Source organism: Nelumbo lutea, chromosome 2, assembly GCF_056320005.1.
Source record: "Nelumbo lutea isolate HS-2025 chromosome 2, American lotus-T2T, whole genome shotgun sequence".
NCBI lineage: Eukaryota > Viridiplantae > Streptophyta > Magnoliopsida > Proteales > Nelumbonaceae > Nelumbo > Nelumbo lutea.
This window is the reverse complement of record NC_142685.1, coordinates 111,476,348-111,488,259: the sequence shown is the minus strand read 5'-3', so window position 1 is coordinate 111,488,259 and position 11,912 is coordinate 111,476,348.

The following is an 11,912-nucleotide window of genomic DNA, read 5'->3' as shown; positions in this document are numbered from 1 at the left end:
TTCAGACATGCCTTGTGTGCCAGTAGGACAAAGTAGAGCAATAGGCACCAGGCAGGTTGTTGGAGCCTTTACCCACACCCGAGCACCCATGGGAGAGCATCTCCATAGACGTCATCTCAGCCTTGCCAAAGTAAGAAGGGTGTGGGTCTATCATAGTCGTGGTGGATAGGTTTTCCAAGTATAGCATCATTAGTGATCGGAGTACCTAAGAGCCTACTTGTTCATGAAGAACATAGTGAAGCATTGGGGAGTACCTAAGAGCATCATTAGTGATCAGGACCCTAGGTTCACAGGCAGATTTTGGACGGAGTTGTTCAAGCTCTTAGGCATGGAGTTGTGCTTCTTCACCAGCTTTCACCCTTAGACAGATGGTCAGATTGAGCGGGTTAATGCCTTATTGGAGCTATATTTGAGGCACTATGTGAGTGCCAACCAAAAGGATTGGGCTAAGAGGCTGAACATGGCCCAGTTCTCATATAACTTACAAAAGCATGAGCCAACCAACCAAAGCCCCTTTGAGCTTGCCACAGGACAACAACCGATGACACCCCAAGCACTTGCGGTTGGCTATGTAGGGAAGAGTTCAGCAGCCTACCATGTTGCCTAGAGTTGAGAGGAACAGGCAGACTTGGCTCAGGCCTACTTAGCTAAAGCCACCAGAAAGATGAAGAAGTGGGTTGATCAAAAGAGACGGCATGTGGAGTTCAACATTGGGGACTTGGTGCTTGTCAAGCTACTCCCTCAACAGTTAAAGCACCTAAGGAAAGTGCATAAGAGATTGGTCAGGAGATATGAATGATCATTCCCCATTGTCAAGAGGGTGGGCAAGGTGTCTTACCAAGTCCAATTACCTTCTAGGCTGAAGATACATCCTATCTTCCATGTGAACTATCTCAAGCCATACCACAAAGACATGGTAAACCAGCCGAAGTACCTCAAAGAGGGCACCCACAATCGTAGTCACATCATTTAACAAAGAAGCTAAAGGCATCCTAATAGACCAAACACAAAGGTGTGGCGTGCCACCCTACAAAGAGTACCTCATCAAGTGGAAGAATTTGCCAACAAGTTGAGAACACATAGAAGATCTTTGGTAGTTCAAAGACTTGATTCGTCACAACCATAAGGAAGAAGCAATAAGGACGTCACCATATTAGGTGGGGGAATTTGTCACGAGGCGACAAGATTGACTTGACCCTACAAAGAAGGGAGCTAATGGAAGAGGTTCCATGAACGCTCTAGAATCTTTTAGAAGCCCTATGACACTTTAAGAGAGTTCAAGGAGATTCCAGAAACATTCTAGAAGCCTTATGAATGCCCTTGAACCTTGTACATACTACATACTTCTAGAGCATTCATGTATCTAGGGGAATTAAGATAGGTCTAGAACATTCATGTTCTAGAGAAATCTCTTAAGGAGGTGGAGGTGCTTATGAAAAAGGGACCCCCTCCCTAATTTGAAGCAAGAAAGCAACCACACAATCAAGTGTTGTATCCTTCTCTTAAGCAATACGAAGAGTTCCTTTGAGTTTTCCATCTCTCTTTCCTCGTGTGCTTTGTGCCTTTATTGCCCAAGTGTGTATCTCAATGTGAGAGACAAGTGGATAAGCTACTTGGTCTTAGGAACCAGGAGAGTGCTCTAAGTAGGAAATGCTAACTTGTAGAGCGATGGACTATTGCCCAAGTGCTGCACGAAGTGCTAGAGGAGACTAAGTTCATGACAATAAGCCCATTTTAGACATTTCTGATAGGTGTTAGACTAATATGATGCAACATCCATTGCATCTTGTTGGTTTTTTTCTCAATCCAAGCCTTTCTTATAAGGCTAAAACACAAGATGAAGCATCAATTGGAAAGTTTGAAATGGACTTTCTAGATTGCATTGAATGGTTAGTGATATTGAAATTCAAGACAATATCTCTGATCAATTGGAGGAGTATAAGCACGTTTGTGGTGTTTTTTCTAAAGAATTGGTAATTAGGCAACGTTAAATGAAGCGACCAAATATAAGCTCTCTTTTCTTGAAACTTATATGTATATTTTATTTCTGTTATTTTAAATTTATATTATTTTAATTCTTTTTTTTTATTATTTTGTAACTAATTGGTGGCATAGCTATGGACATTGCACCCATTCTATGTAATGGATATAATGGTTGGTTTTGTGATAAAATTATTTATGAAAGTTAAAATACTTATTTTATATTTTTTCTTATTTTATTGTGAATGTAGATTCATACAAAAAAGAAGAATATGCTTGATCAAAAGAGGCTCAATGAATTTGTATTTGTTCAATACAATCAATGCCCCTGAGAAAGATTTACAACAAGGCGTAGAAATCCAAAGCAATTTGGCCCTATTTGCTTTGATGGTATAAATGAAACTAGTGAGTGGTTGACTGGAAAAAATCCCTTAAATGACTTGGTCTATGAAGGGTGTGATCTTACATGGACTCAATTTAATGAAGCATTAGAGGCATCTGAATTCCTTGAAGGGTCAAATCGGCCAAGGAGGAGTGAATGTGGATATGGAAATGCAAGTGGGGGACCTGGGGTGCAAGTAGAGGTAGAGGTAGAGGTAGAGGTGGTTGTAGGAGACGTGAATATGAAAGACAAGATAAAGGCAAAAGTGTTGTTCAAGAAGAAGAAGAATAAGACTTGATGCAGGACAAAGATATGGAAGATAATGAAGATGAAGAAGAAGATATTGATATTGAAGATGATCATGATCAATGGAAATGTTGAGTATGGTGCTAATGATGTTGGTGCATTCAATAGAGGTATTGATGGTTCATACTTCTTAGACATTCCAATTAATTAGAGAATAGAGAATTTTCTTTAGGATTGTCTATGATACATTTATAGTTTTAAATTTCATATTTATTTTTTGTGGACTTATGGAGATGAATGATGATTTTTAGTTTTATACTTCTTCATTATATGCTATTATGCTTTTTATATTTTAATGGTTTCATGGCGTTCATAGTTTCATCTTATTATTTCTTAATTGGTTACTTTCTTATTCCTACATAAACTACCAAGTACCAAGCATCAACCAAGGCATGTGTTTTAATTCTTAAAGGATTGATATATTGGATCCTTATGATTTTTTTTTGTAGTGCTTCTTCCATTTGTTAATGACAAAGTTGATTTCTTATTAATTGGTTAGTTCTTTTAATTTGTTTTCTTATTTGCAAAAAAAAGAATACTCAAGATCATCACTTAATTATTCAAAAGGTATGGTTTTATGAAACTAAACTGTTAAATTATTAGTTTTTTTTTTACATTTTTAGTGTTGCCAACTTGGAACTTGCCATGTTAGTAGCTAGACTTGTTACTCGCACTTCACTTGCTTGATTGCATACATTTTTTATCAGCCACTTGTTTGATTGCTTATTTCTTTTAATTCAAATGTTCAATTTTTATGTCTTTGCATGAAAATTACACTTATATGAAAGATTTTATTGATTATACTTAGTGTAATGTGTAGCTAATAAGAAAATATAACTTATAAAATAGTTTAGGTCATTTAAGAAGTATAAAACCTTTAGATTTTATATTTATAGATTCCATCGCCTAGGCATCACTTGGGCGCCCAATGGTCGCCTAGTTGCCTTGACAACTATGAGTAGGGGTGAGTAAGTCAATTTCCTAAAACTTAGGGGTAATTTTAATATCTGAAATGACTCTTCTACAACCTAGGGAGTTCTTTTTCTATATTTAATGATTTCATCTAATTAATAAGCATGTGAACAATAATATCTACTTTGTGTCATTGTTTTTTTTTTTTATGAAAACACAAAGGAGCTACACAAGCCTAGGGGTAGCTCTTCCTCACAAATCAGTTATGCAAATATCCCTAAGATTACTAGGAAAATTACAAGATGATAATACATGACCATTTAACACATTATGAGCCAATCAATCTGTAGCTGATTTGCCTCCCAAAACGCATGCCTAAAGACAATGTTTAAGTTGAACATTGATGACAGACTATGGCACTCCTTGATGATGTTCTCTAATCTCCATGGGGGCTTTACTTTACCTCTAAGACAGTCAATGGCAAGTTTGAAGTCTCCTTCAATGATGTTGATCTCTATAGTTAGTAACGATGTTAATGGCCTCCCACGCCGCCCAAGCTCCAGAAAGATTGATAGTTGTAGACCCAATTCTATACGCTTTAATCTCAAGAATGCAACCTTGGAATTTTTGAATGATGCAACCAATCACACACTTGCCATCATTCTTTCCAAAAACATTGAAGTTGATCTTGATATTGTTAAGTTTAGGACCCCACCAACCAATATAAGTCCAATCTTTATTTGTGCTAGTATCAACACTTAGTACTATTCTTAATCTCATACTAGTAACCCATAGCATGACTAATTAATGTTTGAGGGTAGCAAACTTATCATTAAAGCATTTATCAATTCTATTTTTCCAAACATACCTAAGTAAGCAAGCAATTTTTTTCTTTGTAGTATTGGTCATTAAAAGACCACTATAATCCGGGATTCTTTCCCACAAGTGCTTAATTGAAGCATCATAATCTAAAGTGCTAGGGAGGCTTGAAAACATGAGTCTCTATACTTGGTTTGAAATATCACACTTAGTGAAAATGTGATCAAGGTTTTCTTCCTTACCACAATGAAGACAGGATGGGCTAATGTTTAACCCTCTAGCAATTAGTTTATTTTTTGTGGGAAGTTAAAGAAGGAAAAGGAAATTTTTTATTTTTGGGGTAATCTTAAGATTCCAAATATTTTTGGGGTGCCATTATGACCAGAGCCTCCCCCATTAGACCGACTTTACTCATTGTAAGCTGTTTTGACTAAAAATTTTCCATTAGATGTGATTTTCTATACTCTCTTGTCCTCCACCAATCTAGAAGGAATCAAAATTGGTTTAATATGTGTCATTAGATGTAATTTTCCATACTCTCTTGTCCTCTACCAATCTAGAAGGAACCAAAATTGGTTTAATATGTTACCATATATGGGAAGGAATGATATATTTAATGTAATATTCATTCCAAACTTTCCTGTCATCTCGACAACATATGTCGTTTTTTAATTGACATCATCCTAGATTGGAGAATTATCAGCCCACTATCTTTCCAAAGTTTGACCAAATTACCATATCAAACTCTCTAACTTGAGCACTTCTTAATAAGATGCATATAGCTAAGGACACCCCTCCAATCCCACAAATTGCCACTTTTTGGTTATGCATCCCAAAAACTACAAATATTTAAATATTTGCAACTAACCACTTTCACCCAGAAATTTTCTTTACAGGTGATTATTTTGTAGCCTAGTTAAGCAAGCAAAGCCTTTTTTATCCATTTGAGATTTCTCACATTGAAACCACCCCATATTTTGGGTGTACAAACTCTCTTCCAATTAACAAGGTGGATGGGATTCTAACTCCTAGAGTTGGGCCAAATAAAGTCCCTTTGGGCCTTCTCTAAATCATCATTAACATTCTTTGGGATTTTGAAGGGTTATATGATAAACTGGGGCACCATGGAGGTAGCAAAGTTAACTAGAGTTCCCTACAAGAGAAAGGGGATTTTTTTTCATCTTGCAAACTTCCTAGTCACTTTCTCCTAAAGAGGCTTAAAGCCTTGTTCGCTTTTCGGTAAGTTTTTTACTTGGGTAAATGCACTTACCCAGGTAAGTGTATTTACCCATGTTCTTTTATTTCCCATGTAAATAAGGCAATGGCAGTTTTAGCCATCAAAATCTATTATTACAAGGGGCATTTATGTCCCATTTAAATTTTGGCAACTTTCTCCCAAGGTGGAAAGTTATTTACCCACCTAGGAGATGGGTATCACTTACCCGGGTAAGTAATACCTAGGAAAATAAACTTTCTCTATCCCCACATAAATCTGCAAAAAGAACATGGGATTCTTGGTTAATGGGAATCAAAATCCCATTAATCAACTTTCCTCCCTCTCAAAATCCAAAAAAAGAATGCCCCCTAAATACCTCCTTAGTCACCCTCCCCTCAATAATGGGAGCATCAAGATAAATTTCGTTTTTCCTTTAAAGAGGAATTTTGAGAATTTTAGACATGATTTTTTATGCCTATTTGGAATATTTTTAGAGAAGTTTAATGTTGATTTTGAATAATTTGAAAACTGCCTAGAAGCCTTGGCAAATTTATCCAAGGTCTCTTTAATTTTAAGACATGCAATAATGGGGGATTTTGCAAATATAATACAGTCATCAACAAATTAGAAAATGGGAATGGAGGACCCTCCTAGAAGCTTTACAACCAACCAATTTATCTCTAGAAGCTTCCAAATACAGTCTTCTAGATAAGGCCTCTACTCAAAGCACATAGATATAAGGGGAGAGGGGATCCCCCTATCGAATACCCCTAGTGGCTCTAAAGATTGTAGAAGGGGAACCATTAATGAGCACTTGGAATTAAACCAATTTATCATAAAAGCCAAACTTCTTTAAAACTTGTTCAATAAAATCCCATTGGATCATATCATAAGTTTTTTGCATGTCAATCTTAAAAGCCAACATTCCATTTTTGCCTCTTTTTTTTTCTTTCATATAGTGTGCATCATTTCACGAGTAATAACAATGTTGTTCGAAATTTGTTTATTGGGGACAAAATCATTCTGACAGGGAATAATATCATCCAAATAAGGTTTGATACTATTAACCAAAATTTTGGAAAATAATTTTATAGATCATATTACATGGACTAATGGGTCTGAAATCATTAACCCCTTCTAGATTCTCACATTTAGGGATGAAGGTTATAAAGGTATCATTTAGATTTCTACTTAAATTCCCATAATGGAAGAAATCATTAACCATTTTATAGACATATTCACCAATAAAATTCCAATTTTTTTTGAAAAATAAAACATTTAGTCCATTAGGGCTTGGGGCTTTCAAATCTTTAGGTGTTATATATCTCCACATTAGTCACCTCCTTAGTTAGGTTATTATTTATCTCCTCAGAAGTATTATGGTTATGGAAGAAATGAAGCCATCAACATCGATCCTTAACACCTTCAGATTTAAATCTTTCCTCAAGTTTACTATAGAATTGTTCCTTAATAGCCTCCATATCTTTAAGCCAATTACCATTGTTATCCTTAATTCTCAAAATTTTATTTTTATTTCTTCGAATTGTTGACAAATGTGAAAGAATTTATTATTTTTATCTTCTAATTTTAACCAATCAATTCTCAAATTTTAGGCCCAATAGACTTCCCCCCTAGCAGGGGTATTATTGATAAGGAGCTTTTGTAGGGGCATTCTCATGATTAGTAAGGGATATATTATTTGGGTCTTCCTCCAATTTCTTTTGAATGGTTTGAAGATTTTGGATAATTTCTTTTTTTTTTCTTTCTAATATTTCCAAAATGGTGTTTATTCCAATGCTTCAACTCTTTAACTAAATCATCTCTTTTTTTTTTCTTTTGCAAAATTGGAAAGCCCTAGACCCATTAATACCAAAATCCCATGTTCTCTTAACAACATCAATTACACTAGGATCAAGGCGTCACACGGCTTTAAACCTAAATGGTTTGTGCCTATTAGATACATGTGAGTAAGTATCAAGGATCAAAGGGGAATGGTCCGACACCATAAATGGCATATTTGAAAGTCTACTTGATGCAAATTCACATTACCAATATTCTCTTTCTGGTTGTGCTATTCTTCCACGCATATTAGGAGCCATCCATGTCCATTTCAATGAGGTTACAATAATCAATCATTTTGTTAAAATCTATGGTGTGGTGAGGGAGAACTTTCCTCCCACCTTTTTTGTTATTGCCACTTCTAAAAGCATTGAAGTCTACCATAATACAGCAGGCCTCATTTGTATTGTTTGCAATTTCTTTAATCCATTCCCACACAACCGATTATTCAGATTTACAAGGAGGGGTGTAAACAAATGTATTAAACCATGACTTCTTTGTGCTTAAATCAGTGATTACAGAGTGAATAAGATGACCATTTGAGAAAATAATATTAATATTATAAAAAATTGAGTCCCATAAGACCCAAATACCACTAGCAAAGCCAATGGAGTTGACAATATGGCATTTATCATATTTAAAAGAAGCAGTAATTCTTTTAGCTCTAATTGGACAAACTCTAGTTTCCATTAAAACACAAATACAAGTCTTAAATGATCTACTAATCTCTTCAACTTGCCACCAAAGATGGAACCTTCGAGCTCCTCTAACATTCCAAATCAAGATCTTCATTTGACACCAATGGGTTCCATTGGACCCTATTCATCCTCATTAGGATTAAAATCGTTATCTTCATTAATGGTGAACAGTTTGTTTGTTTCATTAACAAATTGGTCTTCCCAACATTCATTCCCTTCTTGGCCGTCCCACTCCTCTTCCATGGCTTCCTCATCATCACCTCCCTCATCTCCTTCATTCATGTCCATACCACCCTCACCTTCTGAAGAAGTTGGAACATTCTTACCTTTACCAACAATGGAGGAGATAATATTCTCATTATCATTGAATGATTATCATCTCTTTCTTGCTCCTACATTGGTAGAGAGCTATTAGCTTGATGCTCCATTGAAATATTCTTACACCTTTTTAACCCACAACCATTAATGTTGGATCTCACAATTTGGGAAGATTGTAGCATGAACTGGATTAATGAACCGGGTAAGATACTATCCTTTAGCCCTCTCCTATCTTTGGGTTTTAACTCGAGCCCAATTGGTAGTCTTCATGTGGCCTTGAGATGGCTGAGATCTCTCCATCTAGAATGGAGGTCGTTTTTTGTCAACTTCAGAGCCTCCAAATTTTTTCTTCTTGTTAACCACTGTCCAACCATCATCAATATCATTTGATTTGGATTTACATTGGTAGTACTTGTGACCTCTCCACCCACACATGGTACAGAGGTCATGAACATTCTCATAGAAGATGCATAAAGTGTCTCCACCCACACATTGTTTCTTATTAGGGGTCATATCTAAAAATCTTTTTATTTCATTTCATTTTAGAATGCATATGATCGTAAAAAAGATATCAGGTGGTCAAATGTAATGGGCCTCCCATGAAACTTGATGATAATACTATACATCATTCTATAAAATGATGCAGTTGTGTCTCATGCAATATTTGCATCTTTTAAATCTTAAGTTTTGCAATAATATTTGACATGTTTTCTTTTATGCATGTTTGTACTAAACTGATGAAATAATTGGCAATTTCAAATTAATTTCTATTCTTTTATAGTCTTTAGTTGTACTTTAAAAGCATAATACTCACAAATGCTCATTTTGACATGTTTCATTATACATACATTCTAAAGATTAGTTAATAGTAAATTCACTTTAAATCCATTTTATGCATATAAAAACAAAAGTGGGTGTTGCATACTATAAAACTTAGATTTAATTCATTTATTTTCTTTATACCAACACCTCTGTTTTTTTTTTTTCAATAATCACATCTTAATTATAATTTTATCACCAATTTTCCTTGGGTAAATTTTTGGGACATTTTTTAGGTAACTCTTTCCCTTCTAGATGGCTAAATCAGTTTCCCATGGAGAGGGAAGTTGGCCAAATTGTTGTGGAACTAAAATGCTCCTATTAACACATAAAAGTTGGGGCTCTTTTGAGGAATTGTTTCACTTACTCAATTAGTATTTCATGACAAAATAACAGTGTAAATTCATTTACCAAAATAAATACGTTCTTAGCAAAAGAACAAGGCCTTCATAAGTAGTTTGGATCTCCTGCCAATAATATATGTTCCAACACCTTTCTAGTATGATCTACACTACACATCTCATACATGGTGTGATGATGGAACATGATCCCACTCTCATGGTGAGATGTGTGGTGTCAAATCATGTTGGAAGGGTGTCGAAGCGTATTTTCTTAGTAGCAGTTGTAATGTCTCGTGGTAGTGATGTGGGAATAACTTATAGGTAGCATATATATCCAACCCCAACAAAACACGTTTCAACACTCTACCAACATGATCATAAACTGTACATTTTGGGTGGGGATTTGCTACCAAGAAAACACTACCAACCTTGTCCCAACAAGCCACTATAGCCTCACAATGGGAACATCTCCCTTGTTTCTATGGGGAGATGTTCCCGATGTATGACTGCAATGGCTGGTTGGGTTGTTGTTGGCACCATTTATTGGTAACATATTAGAAACCATCAAACCGTGCATTTCATACATGGTGGGTTTGGACATGATCAGACACCACACATCTCATACATGGTGCTTATCATTCATGAGGAGATGTTCCCAATATATGGTTGTAGGCCTGTAATGGCTGGTTGGGATGTTGTTGGCACAATGTGTTGGTAGTTGATCGAAAACTATACATTTTATACATGGTGGGTCTAGGGCTGCCAATTGGTTGGGTCTGACCTAATGGACTCGATGGAACTAAACCATTTCTTGATTATTATAAATTTGGAACTGGTTCTACCTATTCCCAAACTGATTCAGACTTGACTGTCCCAAAAATTGATCAACTCAATTATGGGTCTAAGGGTTTGGTTTGGTTCTGATTCCTTATTTTTTGTTGGGTCAGTTTTGGTTGTACCTTGTCCCAACTTACACCCCACATGTTGACAGCCCTAAGTGGGTCCGGACATGATAAGTAAGACACTGAACATCTCTTCATCGGGTTCGACTATGATATTAGAAAGATATAATATCTAAAAAATTTTTGACCAATCAACTCCTATTATAAACATGGTAGCCAATCAAGGGTTATTTATCAAAATTCATGGGTGGGTTTTGATTGATCAAAACTCTTCGCATATCATGTCTTTCTTGCATTATAGGTTTTCCCCTCTTCATCTCATATAGAGGTGTCAATTGGACTAGATTTGGTCCAACTCGATCCAGTCCAATGTGACTCCACTTACAAATGGACTGAACCCAATTTAGTCCAAATCCAGTACAAACCAAATCCTATCCAATCCATTAAAATGTAAATAGACTAGATTGAATCCAATCCAAACTGAATGAAATATAAAAAATTATATAAAAAAACATAACATATAAAAAATTACAAAAAAATATTAAAATGAAGAAGATAAAAAAATTACAAAAAATATATACCCTTTTGGCATTGAAAAAGCACATTTGTAAAAGTGATTTTATAAAAGTACTTTGATAAAAGTACTTCATAAAAATGTTTTCATAAAATACTTTTATAAAAGTATTTTTGTAGAAGTGCTTTTATAAAAGTACTTTCACATAAGTGCTTTTGTAAAGTACTTTTATAAAAGTGCTTTCATAGAAATGCTTTTATAAGTGTTTTCGTAAAAGTATTTTGTAAAAATGCTTTCGTAAAAGTTATTTTATAAAAGTACTTTTGTAAAAGTTTTTTCATAAAAGTGCTTTTATAAAAGTACTTCCATAAAAGTGCTTTTGTAAAAGTGTTTCTATAAAAATACTTTCATAAAAGTGCTTTAGTAAAAATACTTTCATAAAAGTGCTTTTATAAAAGTACTTTCGTAAAGGTGCTTTTGTAAAAGTGATTTCACAAAAGTACTTTCATGTAAAAGTGCTTTTATAAAACTGTTTTTGTAAAAGTGCTTTCATAAAAATACTTTTGTAAAAGTGCTTTCGTAAAAGTATTTTTGTAAAAGTTCTTTTGTAAAAGTATTTTTGTAAAAGTACTTTTCATAAAATTACTTTTATAAAAGTAATTCTGTAAAAGTGTTTTCATAAAAGTGCTTTCATAAAAGTACTTCTAACTGCTTCAATTTTGATCAGTTTCAAATTGGATAAGGGTTTGGCCTCATGATCGAATTATTGGAAATTTGGTTTAGGCCCAATTTAGACCAATAAGAATATGGACCAATTTATTTTGGATTGGCCCAATCCAATAATTATAATGGATTGTCCAAATCCA